We start from the raw sequence: 13,931 nt of genomic DNA on the forward strand, positions 1-13,931 counted from the left end.
GTAGGTGAAAATTAAATTTGCTTTTCAGATGACAGCAGGGTCAGATCACTGGTTACTCTCTACTAATTTTCAAAATATTTTAAAAGGTAATATAAAGTACTTAAATGTTAGTTTTTGCAGAATCTTGTTTCTGAGTAAATATACTCCATTGTTCTTTAGAACAATGATGTCTTTCAATTTTTTGACTGAGAACACACACAAAAATATATTTTCCATCATGATGTAGCATATATGTATGAATTACATATGTGTGCATAAGCAAAAGTTCACACACACACACACACACACACTGAATGCCCTTTATAAGTGTAAAAAGCTTGCATATAATCTGCACTATGCTTTCCTGGAAGCTCAGATGGTAAGAATCTGCCTGCAACACTGCAGTGCAGGAGAGTCAGGTTTGATCTCTGGGTCAGGAAGATCCCCTGGAGAAGGGAATGGCAAACCACTTCAGTATTCTTGCTTGGAGAATTCCACAGACAGAGGAGCCTGGCAGGCTATAGTCCCTGGAGTCACAAAGAGTCATAGATGACAGAGCGAGTAACACATACATGCTATTTTATCTATTCTATAATTTTCATTAATAATACCATTTTATTATTTTTCATTAAGAAAAAATAAATTAAGATCTCAAATCTCTTCAAATTAATGTTACAGTTTAAAAAACATCCCCTTTCTCTTTCCCAGCTGGAACCATGGAGGGTGCAGAAGAGAAGAAAAAGAAGGTTCCTATTGTGCCAGAAACCCTTAAGATAAAGGGAAAAGATTTCAAAGAGATTAAGATCAAGTGCCTTAGAAAGAAATTTGCCTAAAAGATGCTTCGAAAGGCAAGGAGGAAGCTTATCCATGAAAAAGCTAAGCACTTCACAAGGAATACAGGCATATGTGAACTGCATTTGAACTGAAATTTGAATGGCTATAGTGGCAAAATAAGCCTTCAACTTCTATGTACCCATGAAACCCAAATTGGCATTTGCCATCAGGATCAGAGTTATAAATGAGGTGAGCACAAAGTTTCCGAAGGTGTTGCAGCTTCTTTCCCTTTGTCAGATCTTCAATAGCAGCTTTGTGAAGTCCAACAAGGTTTCAATTAACATGCTGAGAATTCTGGAATCATACACTGCATCAGTTCAGTTCACTTCAGTTGCTCCATCCTGTCCGACTCTGCGACCCCATGAATCTCAGCATGCCAGGCCTCCCTGTCCATCACCAACTCCCTGAGTTCACTGAGACTCACATCCATGGAGTCAGTGATGCCATCCAGCCATCTCATCCTCTGTCGTCCCCTTCTCCTCCTGCCCCCAACCCCTCCCAGCATCTGAGTCTTTTCCAATGAGTCAACTCTTCGCATGAGGTGGCCAAAGTACTGGAGTTTCAGCTTTAGCATCATTCCTTCCAAAGAAATCCCAGGGCTCATCTCCTACGAATGGACTGATTGGATCTCCTTGCAGACCAAGGGACTCACAAGAGTCTTCTCCCACACTACAGTTCAAATGCATCAATTCTTCAGCACTCACCTTTCTTCACAGTCCAACTCTCACATCCATACATGACCACAGGAAAAACCATAGCCTTGACTATACAGCCCTTTGTTGGCAAAGTAATGTCTCCGCTTTTGAACATGCTATCTAGGCTGGTCATAACTTTCCTTCCAAGGAGTAAGCATCTTTTAATTTCATGGTTGCAGTCACCACCTGCAGTGATTTTGGAGCCCAGAAAAACAAAGTCTGACACTGTTTCCACTGTTTCCCCATCTATTTCCTATGAAGTGATGGGACCAGATGCCATGATCTTAGTTTTCTGAACGTTGAGCTTTAAACCAACTTTTTCATTCTCCTCTTTCACTTTCATCAAGAGGCTTTTGAGTTCCTCTTCACTTTCTGCCATAAGGGTGGTGTCATCTGAATATCTGAGGTTATTGATATTTCTCCCGGCAATCTTGATTCCAGCTTGTGCTTCTTCCAGCCCAGTATTTCTCATGATGTACTCTGCATAGAAGTTAAATAAGCAGAGTGACAATATACATCCTTGATGTACTCTTCTTCCTATTTGGAACCAGTCTGTTGTTCCATGTCCAGTTCTAACTGTTGCTTCCTGACCTGCATACAAATTTCTCAAGAGGCAGGTCAGGTGGTCTGGATTCCCATCTCTTTCAGAATTTTCCACAGTTTATTGTGATCCACACAGTCAAAGGCTTTGGCATAGTCAAAAAAGCAGAGATAGATGTTTTTCTGGAACTCTCTTGCTTTTTCCATGACCCAGTGGATGTTGGCAATTTCATCTCTGGTTCCTCTGCCTTTTCTGAAACCAGCTTAAACAACTGGAAGTTCACAGTTCACGTATTGCTGAAGCCTGGCTTGGAGAATCTTGAGCATTACTTGACTAGAGTGTGAGATGAGTGCAATTGTGCGATAGTTTGAGCATTCTTTGGCATTGCCTTTCTTTGGGATTGGAATAAAAACTGACCTTTTCCAGTCCTGTGGCCACTGCTGAGTTTTCCAAATGTGCTGGCATATTGAGTGCAGCACTTTCACAGCATCACCTTTCAGGATTTGAAATAACTCAACTGGAATTCCATCACCTCCACTAGCTTTGTTCAGAGTGATACTTTCTAAGGCCCACTTGACTTCACATTCCAGGATGTCTGGCTCTAGGTCAGTGATCACACCATCGTGATTATCTTGTTCACAAAGATCTTTTTTGTACAGTACTTCTGTATATTCTTGCCACCTCTTCTTAATGTCTTCTGCTTCTCTTAGGTCCGTACCATTTCTGTCCTTTATCGAGCCCAATTTGCATGAAATGTTCCCTTGGTATCTCTAATTTTCTTCAAGAGATCTCTAGTCTTTCCCATTCTGTTGTTTTACTCTATTTCTTTGCACTGATCACTGGGGAAAGCTTTCTTATCTCTCCTTCTATTTTTTGGAACTCTGCATTCAGATGCTTATATCTTTCCTTTTCTCCTTTGCTTTTTGCTTCTCTTCTTTTCACAGCTATTTGTAAGGCCTCCCCAGACAGCCATTTTGCTTTTTTGCATTTCTTTTCCATGGGGATGGTCTTGATCCCTGTCTCCTGTACAATGTCATGAACTCAGTCCATAGTTCATCAGGCAATCTATCTATCAGATCTAGGCCCTTAAATCTATTTCTCACTTCCACTGTATAATCATAAGGGATTTGATTTAGGTCATACCTGAATGCTCTAGTGGTTTTCCCTACTTTCTTAAATTTCAGTCTGAATTTGGCAATAAGGAGTTCATGATCTGAGCCACAGTCAGCTCTTCATCTTGTTTTTGTTGACTCTATAGAGCTTGTATATAAGAATATATAGCCTTATATACAAGGCTGCAAAGAATATAATCAATCTGATTTCGGTGTTGATCATCTGGTGATGTCCATGTGTAGTCTTCTCTTGTGTTGTTGGAAGAGGGTGTTTGCTATGACTAGTGCATTTTCTTGGCAAAACTCTATTAGTTTTAGCCTTGCTTCATTCCATATTCCAAGGCCAAATTTGCCTGTTACTCCAGGTGTTTCTTGACTTCCTACTTTTGCATTCCAGTCCCCTATAATGAAAAGGACATCTTTTTTGGGTGTTAATTCTAATAGGTCTTAGGGGAACCCAAATCCAAAGTCTGTAAATGAATTGATCTACAGCATGGTTATGGAAAAATCAACAAGAAGCAAATTGCCTTAATGGATAATGTGTTGATTTCTCAACCTCTTGGCAAATATAACCTCATCCATATTGAGTATCTGGTCCATAAGATCTGTCCTGTTGGAAAATGTTTCAAAGAAGCAAACAGCTCCCTGTGGCCCTTTAAATTGTCTTCTCCATGAGGCAGAATGAAGAAAAAGACCACCTGTCTTGTAGAAGGTGGAGATGTTGGCAACCAGAAATACCAGATCAACAGGCTTATTAGAAGGATGAAGGACGCTATCTACCATAATTATTTTTGCAACCTGGTCAGTTAATAAATACTGATTGTTTTCAAATTGAGAAAAAAAGAAAAGAAAAACATTCCTTTTGACAAACCTAAATTTGTGCTGTTTAGTTTAATGCTTCAGAGCATGTGCCTTCCATAGCAAGGAACACTCAATAAACACTAATGAATGAATGAATGGATGATGCTTAACATTTCTCTGTTGTATTCACAATCTAGCCCTACCTTTCTGAGAAAACATTTCCATACTTTACTGGGAATTGGGGTATTTTCCAAACTCCCAAGGATTCATTTATATCCACTCTCTTGAGTTACTTCTACAGGGAGTTGTTGCAGTTAAGTGTTCATTCGATTACTTTCTTCTTCTTCTTCTTATTTTTTTTTAAGAAAGGGCACACTTTAAGGCTGAAGCAGGGAAAGACAGAACTGTATTTTAATTCTAACTCTACTGTGTATTATTTGTTAATTTCTGAGACTGCTTTCTTATTTACAAATCTATACTAACAATTGATATCCATATTTGTTATACAGATTAAATTTTAGGATGAAGACAAAGCACTAACTTTCAAAAAAGTCAATAAATGTTAAATAATGTTGATGCTAATGGCTGTCTTGCAATATACAGCACTTCTACAAATAATTTTGTTGGTGTTCTGTTGGCCTTCTTGCTTTATCACATCTTTCTTCCTTTAATTTTAGTCTTATAAACTGAAGCAATTTAACCAACTGCCATGAACCCATTGACATGACTCCTGTTCTTTGATTTAAACAATTTATAATCATAATCCTAACTTCATCATGTCAGGAAAACATTGATAATAATGCTAATTAAAATAATGATAGATTGCATGGAATTTTCTATAAAGTCGCACATGTATAACTCTATTAGACACATACAAAAATAAGTCATCTTTGAGGGGGAATACCAAAGGGAATTATAGGATCAGTATGTTACACTCATTCAACAATTATTTCCCATGCTTCAAAAAGCAGAAACTCTGTATCTGGCAACTTTCCATAAACAAAAAATATGTATCTAGCAAAAATAAAGGAACAAGGGTATTCCATTAATATTTTCTCAAATACAAACCTGACATGGAAGTACTGCATCTTACAAATCCTGTACTATGTTCTCATTTTTTATTTCTGCACTTGAGAGATGTCAGCCTTCTGATTCTTACTACGACAGAGTAGCTTATTTCAGACCAAACAGTCCATATGAATAATGATTAAGAATTTAAAAACAAAAATATTTAAAGACAGTAGAGAGTGACCAGAACAGCTAGGCTTTGTGCCAAAATCACAAAGAGGAAAATAATGCATTGAAAGAATCAGATTTTTTGCTACTTCTTCCACTTGGGGCATTGACTGGTTCTTTGTTCAGGCTTTTTATACTCATCATAATTATTTAGAGATTAATCTATTTTGCTCTATGTGGTTGTTACTTTTTTTTTTTTTAATCACTTGGTAGTATTCTGTTGGAAAAGGCAATGGCAACCCACTCCAGTACTCTTGGCTGGTGAATCCCATGGACAGAGGAGCCTGGTAGGCTGCAGTCCATGGGGTCGCTAGGAGTTGGACACGACTGAATGACTTCACTTTCACTTTTCACTTTCATGCATTGGAGAAGGAAATGGCAACCCACTTCAGTATTCTTGCCTGGAGGATCCCAGGGACGGGGGAGCCTGGTGGGCTGTCATCCATGGGTACACACAGAGTCGGACACACAGAGCAACGGAGCAGCAGCAGCAATATTCTGTTGCTTAGACAATATCAGCTGGTTTATCTATTCATCTGCTGATGACATTTGTTCTTTTTCCAGTATTTGGCTATTATATTATATTTGGCTATTTTGGTTAATCTCCCCAATGGAAAGTGATAGATGCTCAGTCGTGTCCAAATCTTTGTGACCCCATGGACTGTAGCTTGCCAGGCTCCTCTGTCCATGGGATTTTCCAGACAATAACACTGGAGTGAGCAACCATTCCCTTCTCCAGGGGATCCTCCCAAACCAGGGATCAAACCTGGGTCTCCTACATTGCAGGCAGATTCTGAGCCAACAATGAAACCCACTATATTATATTGTTATAGTTGCTTTAAACATTTGGGGAAAGTCTTTCTTTTAAGAAATTGTCCATTTCATATAAATTGTTGGATTATGGACAAAATGTTGTTCATAATTATAACAGACAGTCTTATGGCATCTATAATTCTTACCTCCTAATGTTCTTGCCCTGTATAATCCCCTCCCTTGCTGCATGGACAAGACCTGTGACTTTCTTCTAGCCGGTAGCACAAGGCAAAATTTTTTGCAGAAAGAATTGTGCAAGCTGTAAAATTTCCCTCATAAATCTGAGGCAGAGTATTTCTTTTATGCAGGAAAATGAGGCAATCATAGGTTCACCTCATTTGTTTCCCATCTCCCAAGGATCACTTTTTTAATATCCACTGTCATGAAAACCCTTTTTCCTCCCTAGATTTTTCATTTTTTTTTCCCTGTGGAAGGATAAATCTGGCCCCTGTTCCTCCAGCTTGGTCAGAAATGGAAGTCCCCTTATATGTTTTGAAATATAAATTTTTGAGAGAATTATGTCTGCCTCTGAATCTTGTTCATAGAATTTAATTATGGTTTCTCGAAGTAAAACTATAAAGTAGTGCCATTGCATATCATAAACATTTATAATTAACAATTCAAGTTTTCATTTTCATATTAGTTAAAAATTTAAACTTATACTAAAAAATTAATGATTGTATTGCTCCTGTTGTTCAGTTCCTCAGTCACGTCCACCTCTTTGAGACCCCATGGACTGCAACACAGCAGGTTTTCCTGTCCTTTACTATCTCCTGAAGTTTGCTGGAACTCATGTCCATTGTTTTTTCTACCTTCTTTTACCAGTCTGATACCTTTATTTATTCATTTTCTCAGATGCTTCTATTTTAATATCCTCTTAAAGTCTGTGATAGGTGTTGGATGTCTCTGTCTCCTGTCCTCTGTTGATGATGCTGATTAGTACATAGGGGCCACAGAGGGAAAAATTCTCATAATACACTGTACATTTCAAAGACTGAAGACACAACCAAACTTAAGGACTGCTTTGGGAATGTTATTCACTGATTTCAGAACCTGAAATAAACAAACAAAAAAAGTCTAGTGCAGTTCTACAGACAGAGATAAATGTTTTCTCCAAATGCCCTGGCCCTTGGTGGAATAAATCTCCTTGAATACTTTTTCTTTTAATTGATTGTGGGGCTGTAACTGTGCTACTCAGCACAGAAAGACACAATGATACAAATATTATGTGCACATTTAGCCCTGTAGTTTACTATAGTTGCAGTAGATTGATATAAATAATTTAATACTGAAGGGATTCTGTGTTGTTGCTTAGTTGCTAAGTCATGTCTTACTCCTTTGTGATCCCACAGACTGTAGCTCACCAGGTTCCTCTGTCCATGGGATTTCCTAGGCAAGAATACTGGAGTAGGTTGCCATTTCCTTCTCCAGGGGATCTTTACAATCCCGGGTTTGAACCCACATCTCCTGCTTGGCTGGCCGATTCTCTACCACTGAGCCACTTGGGAAGCTGTAATAATTAAGCTCTAACTGTATATTTTTTCTTAAGTTTATGTTCACTTATAGCTATGGAACCAAGAAACACCCTGTGGGGTCATCCCCCAGGTAAAGGTCTCTCCACGTCCCTTGTCTGCTGTTTGTAGAAAAGCTGAAATCTCTCAGGCTTCCCTGAGTCAAAAAAAGAACAGGCTCAAGCAGTTAATGATTAGGAAAATAGAATCACAGACTCACTGTCTAATGTACATTCCTGAGTTGTTTTACAGACTCTATAATTGCCACCAGAGGGAAAAAGCTAACTGCATGACGACCAGACTGCATCCATTACATAAGCTGTTCCATCTTAAGTAGTATTGAGTCTATGGCTAGCACAATTCTAAGAACTGGCCTTAAAAGGATGGGATTAACAGTATTTCTCACAATAATCTACATATTTATGGGTATTAAAATGATTGTAGCTTGTTCTATCCATACACGTAAGTGGGCAATTAAAACTATCAGCAAAGAGATTCTTCAAATCCAGGTCAATGTCTTTTTTCCTAAGACTTCAATACCCTTTCTCAGCATGAAGCTGTTACAGGAGACAGACCTTTGTCCCTAATCCCATAGAAACGAAATGAAATGATATCTGCTGGGGGTGGGTCGGGGTATTTGTAAGCAGCTCTTTGCAGGAAACTACCCTCAGCAAGAAATCCCTTTTCCTCATCACTTTAGCAAAGCTATATTGCAACTAAACTTAAACCAGGCGCATCTATTCTCTGCTCATCTCCAGTCCAAGCACACTTTTCAAATCATTTGATCACACAATACTTACATAACCTGTGGTTCCTTCCTGTAGATCAAAGCAATAGACATGAAGAATAATGTAATTAACAGAAGACCAAACCTTTTCCTAGCTTCCCCTTCAGTAATCTTATGAAAAAACTGTGTGAACAAACTGTGAGCAAGGTTAACATCTAAAGAAAGATCATAAGAAGTTAACAAGCTTGCACTTAGTGGGGATGACAATGGCTCTGCCCTCTGTCTCAGTGATTAACTGAGATTTACTTCCACTTTTCCCTTTAAAATTTTCACAGCCAAGCAGAATCTTCAGAGATGGTTTTTGGGTGGATACTGAGTTCACCATCTCCCTAGACTTAAAGTGATCTTATTAAAAGCAACTTTCTTTTCTACCAACAACTGCCTCTTGGCTATTGATTTTTGAGTGGCAAGCAGCCAGACATGAGTTCAGTAATAGCTAAAAAGTTATAGGCATCCTATAATTATTATTTAACTTTATTCAAGAGAGACCTAAAGTTTTCCATTAGCTATCATTTAAAAAATCAACTAATAAATTATGGTTAATTATTGGCTGGAATAATTAGTTAACTAATTAACCAACTCATTAAGTTGTCAATTAAGCTTATCATAGAGCAAATAGAACTGCTTGTGAAAAACCATGGTGTTAAAAGTGAAGACATGCAGGGAATACTCTTCATAGAACAGAAATGATAGACTCATGCTTGACAAGAGAAAAAATACTACTATCACTGGACTTCTTTTCCCTTAAACTTTTTAGACCAAGACTAAGGATTTTTTTTTTTTTTAATAAGTCATACTAGAGTTTCCTCCAGGGGGTAAAAATAACAAGTTTCAGAATACAGAGTAAGTGAAAAATTTGTGAGCTCTGAAAATTTTTGTTTTCAGCAGCACTTGATATTATTATATTCTAATTAGTGTGTGAATATTTAAAAAATGATTTTAAAAACAACTTGCATATGTCATTTACCATAATATGAAATACTTGGACATATACAGAGTTTCTTTTTTAAAAAAATATTAAATTACTGTTATTTCTATTAGTAGTGTGCCCTGTTGGTTCAATTTCAATACGTGTAGGTCAGTGTAGTAGTTTATCAAGCCAGTGACAAAGAAAGTGACAAAATTATTAACAAGTTCAAAATTTCATATGTTAACTTTTTATCATTAGAATGGGGGAAAAAGTAAATGATCAGATTTGTAAATGCATTAAACACCAATTATATCTTTATATCTTTGTAAGTTTTATGTTCTTCAAAGATAATGATAAGCATTATTATGTAAAGTGTCATTATGTAATAAGAAAAATCTGTATTATGTAATTATTTATAATTACTACATAATTATATAATTATTTTATATAATTCATTTTCAAAAAGTATTATATGAATACAGCAGACTGTGCATAAATATTACCCTTTTCAGCCAACATTCCTTGAAATAATATAAAATGAACTTTAAGAAGAAAATATTTCCATAGCAGCACTGAAAAATAAATCAATGATCAGTAGAATAAATATATTAAGGAGATATGTATCACAGCCTGAAAAACTCAAGATAGGAAAAATGTTCAGGTGCAAATATGAAGATAAAATCAAAACATCTTCTGTTTGATGCCTCAGTTCATTTTCTTTTTCTTTTTCCTCTTGCACATTTTTAAAATATAGCATAATACAGGAAAATGCTGAAATCATACCTGTATAGCTGAACAAATTTTTGCAAAATGAACTCACCCATGTATTCAGAACCCAGGGAAAAGAGCCCACTATTACCAGTATCCCAGCATACTTACTATTATCTCCCTCCAGTTACTAATCTCACCAGCAATAACTATTTCCCTTCTGGAAATGAGACTGTGGTAACTCATTGTGTTTTATATTTGCTTGCATATGTTACGCAGTTTTCTCATATGTATTGACCATTCTTTTTTGTGAAATCACAGTCAAATATTTTGTGCATTCCTAAAATTGGATTGGCCTGCCCAGGGATACTTTATGTCCTATTTCTGTTTGTGACTTCATTTTTTACTTCCTTAATACTGTCTTTCAATGAGCAGAGGTTTTTAATTTCAGTGACATCCAGTTTGTGGATAATGATTTTTATGTCTTTTTAAGAAAGATGTTACTTTAAACTGCTGCAGATATATTATCATCGAATTGGTCACAATAGTCATTTCTAATCATTTTGATATCTTGAGTATCTGTTGCAATGTAATTTTTAATTTTTGATATTCAAAACATGTCTTTTCTCCCTTTTTTTCTCAATTTCTCTAGAGGTAAGTTAAATGTGTTAATTGCTTAAAGGCCCAGTGTTTAGTTCATTTTCTCAAATGTATATTTTCTATTCTGTTTAATCTTCTATTATTTTACTATATCTTTACTTGAATTTATTTGTGCTTAATTCATTTTTTCCCTCCAGTTTCATAAGCTAAAGCCCTTTATATTTTTATTCAAGCTTTTATTATTTTTTATTTTATTCATTTAGAGATATGACTTTTTCTCTGAACACTGGCTTAGTTGCATCTCCCAAATGTTCACGTGTTTTAATTCCATTATCACTGAATTCAGAAATGGTTTCTAACTTGGCTTGTGTCTTTTTTTTGTTGTTGTTTGACCCATGGGTACATAAAAATGTGTGCCTTAATTTTCTCACATGTGGGGAATTTTAAGTTACCTATTAGTGAGCTCTGAATTAATTCAGTGTTCACTAATACTTGGTAAATATATCCTGTATTATAGTTCTCTGTAGTGTACCATTTTGTCTCCTTTCTCTCTTCCTATTCATGTACTTTAAAGACATTCTTATAGTGACTACTGTGGGGATTACAATTAATATCCTAAATTTATAACAACTGAGATTGAATTGATACTAAATTTAACTTCAATAGCATGCAAACTATTCCTATTCATCTTTGTTTTTTCCCCTTTATACTGTTATTGTCACAACTTACCTTTACAAACACTGTGTGTTCTTGTTAATGTAGTATTATAATTATTGTTTTATACATTTTCCCTTTAAATCATATAGGAAGTAAATAGAAGATTTACAAGCTAAAAAATAAAATATTGACTTTTATGTTTACCTATAGTGTTATCTTTACCAGAACTCTTTATTTATTCATATATCTGTGAGTTATCGCTTATTATCTTTTGTTTCAGCCTGGACTCCTGATAGCATTTCTTATAGGATAGATCTACTAGGGAAAAACTACCTTAGTTTTTGTTTAGCTATTTGTCTAACTATTCTAATTTCTCCTTCATTTTTGAAGGATAGTTTTGTCAGATATGGCATATCTCATTTTATTGCACTTTGATTTATTGCACTTCACAAGCGTTTCTTTTCTTTTCTTTTTTTTACAAATTGAGGGTTTATAGGAACCCTGCATTGAGCAAGTCTGTTAGTGCCAGTTTTCCAACAGTATTATTTTTAAATTAAGGCATATATGTGTTTTTATAGACATAATGCTATTGAACATTCAATAGACTACAATATAGTGTCCACATAAATTTTGTATGCACTGGGAAATCAAAAATACTTGTGTGACTCACTTTATTGTGATATTTACTTTATTGTGATCGTCTGGAATCTAATATACACTGTCTCTGAGGTTTGCCTGTATAGGATTGTTGGTTGACCGATTTTTTTTTTTCAACTTCACCACTTTAAAACTGTCATTCCACTCACTTCTGGCATCTAAGATTATAGATTAGAAATACACTGTTAATATTGAGGATTCCTTGTAACTCATTTCATTGGTTTGCAGGTTCTTTACCACTAGCGTCACCTAGGAAGTCCATTATTATTTTACTGTATCTTTACTTCCACTATCTTTGTGCTTAATTTGATGCATTCAAGATTATAACCTTGTCTCCACTTTTGAAAAGCTGATTATAATGTGTCATAGTTTGTGGATCTCTTTGAGTTTACTCTGTTGGAGTTCATTTAACTTCCTGAATATGTAGATTTGTGTGTGTGTTTTTGACTCTGTGTGTGCCTGTTTTAGATTAAATTCAGGGAGTTTTCTGCCATTATTTTTCCAGATGTTCTTTCTGTCCTTTCATCTATTTCTGGTTCTTCCAGGATTCCTATTATGTTATATTAGTATGTTTAAGGATGTCCCCCATGTCTCTTGGGCTTCCCTTGTAGTTAAGTTGATAAAGAATCTGCTTGCAATGCAGGAGACCCAGGTTCGATCTCTAGGTCAGAAAGATCCTCTGGAGAAGGAAATGGCAACCCACTCCAGTATTCTTGCCTGGAGAATCCATGGACAGAGGAGCCTGGCAAGCTACAGTCCATGGGGTCCCAAGAGTTGGACATGACTTAGTGGCTAAACCACCACCACCCATGTCTCTTAGACTGTGCATTTTTTCCTCCATTCTTTTTCCTTTATGCTCCTCAGACTAGACAATTGCTCTGTCTTCAGGTTCTCTTATATATTATACTGTCTGCTAAAATCTACTACTGAACTTTTCTGGTGAATTTTTCATTTGTTACTATACATCTCAGTTCCAGTATGTCTGTATTTTTTTTCTTTTTCACATTTTTAAAAATTTCTCTTCATATTCTCTATTTTTCATATAGTGTTCTCTTGGTTTCCTTTAGCTTTTTGGCTGTGGTTTCTTTTAGCTCTTTGAGAATTCTTAAGATAGTTGATTTAAAGTACTTGCCTAGTAGATCAGTCCAATGTCATTCTTTCTTAAAAACAATCTTTGTGAATTTTTTACATGCGTGTGTTACATTTTCTTGTTAAAGAAATGTTTTCTTTGTTGAAAACTTGCTTTTTTGAATATTATAATGTGGTAACTGGAGAAGGCAATGGCACCCCACTCCAGTACTCTTGCCTGGAGAGTCCCATGGGCAGAGGAGCCTGGTAGGCTGCAGTCCATGGGGTCGCTCAGAGTCGGACACCACTGAGTGACTTCACTTTCACTTTTCACTTTCATGCATTGGAGAAGGAAATGGCAACCCACTCCAATGTTCTTGCCTGGAGAATCCCAGGGACGGGGGAGCCTGGTGGGCTGCCATCTATGGGGTCATACAGAGTCGGACACAACTGAAGCGACTTGGCAAATATGGTAACCCTGGAAATACAATTATTTCCTTCTTCACAGTTTTTGTGTATTGCTTTCTATGCCCTGTAGATGTTTGTTTAGTGACTTTTCCATATTATTTTTGTAGTGTGTGTTCTTTGTCATGTTTGATCTCTCAAGTCTCTTCTTATTAGTGCTTAGCATAATTTCCTTGAATACCAGGAGCTCTCTTCCACCTAGGGTAAAAAAAAATAGAGATAGAAGAATGAAAGCAGATAACAACAAAAAAAGAAAAAATTATCTCTCATAATCTTTGCAAATTTACTCTGTGCTGGGAGCATTCCATCACCCTTCAATTCTTAGCAAGGGTCTTTACAATTCTGCCTTATCTTTACTTCCTATCTACATACACTAAGCCTAGAGATGAAAGTTTAGTGTCTTTACAGGTCTTTTCTGAGCATGTGGTATGCCTGGGTACAAATGTCATTTTCTGTGTTTCCCAGAATGCACGGGTTTTGGCATGCCCTAATTTCCCCAAAAAACATTCTTTCTAGCTTTTCCTCCGTGACTTTCAATCTCTATAGTTTGTTTGAAC

The 13,931-nt window shown here is 36.3% G+C and overlaps 1 pseudogene; it reads left to right on the plus strand.

The window, feature by feature from the left end:
- Positions 1-678: 678 nt before the first annotated feature.
- LOC113890315 lies at positions 679-3,971 on the plus strand (annotated as a pseudogene).
- The last annotated feature ends 9,960 nt before the right edge of the window (positions 3,972-13,931 follow it).

Source organism: Bos indicus x Bos taurus, chromosome 3 (assembly GCF_003369695.1).
Source record: "Bos indicus x Bos taurus breed Angus x Brahman F1 hybrid chromosome 3, Bos_hybrid_MaternalHap_v2.0, whole genome shotgun sequence".
In the NCBI taxonomy this organism is placed as follows: domain Eukaryota; kingdom Metazoa; phylum Chordata; class Mammalia; order Artiodactyla; family Bovidae; genus Bos; species Bos indicus x Bos taurus.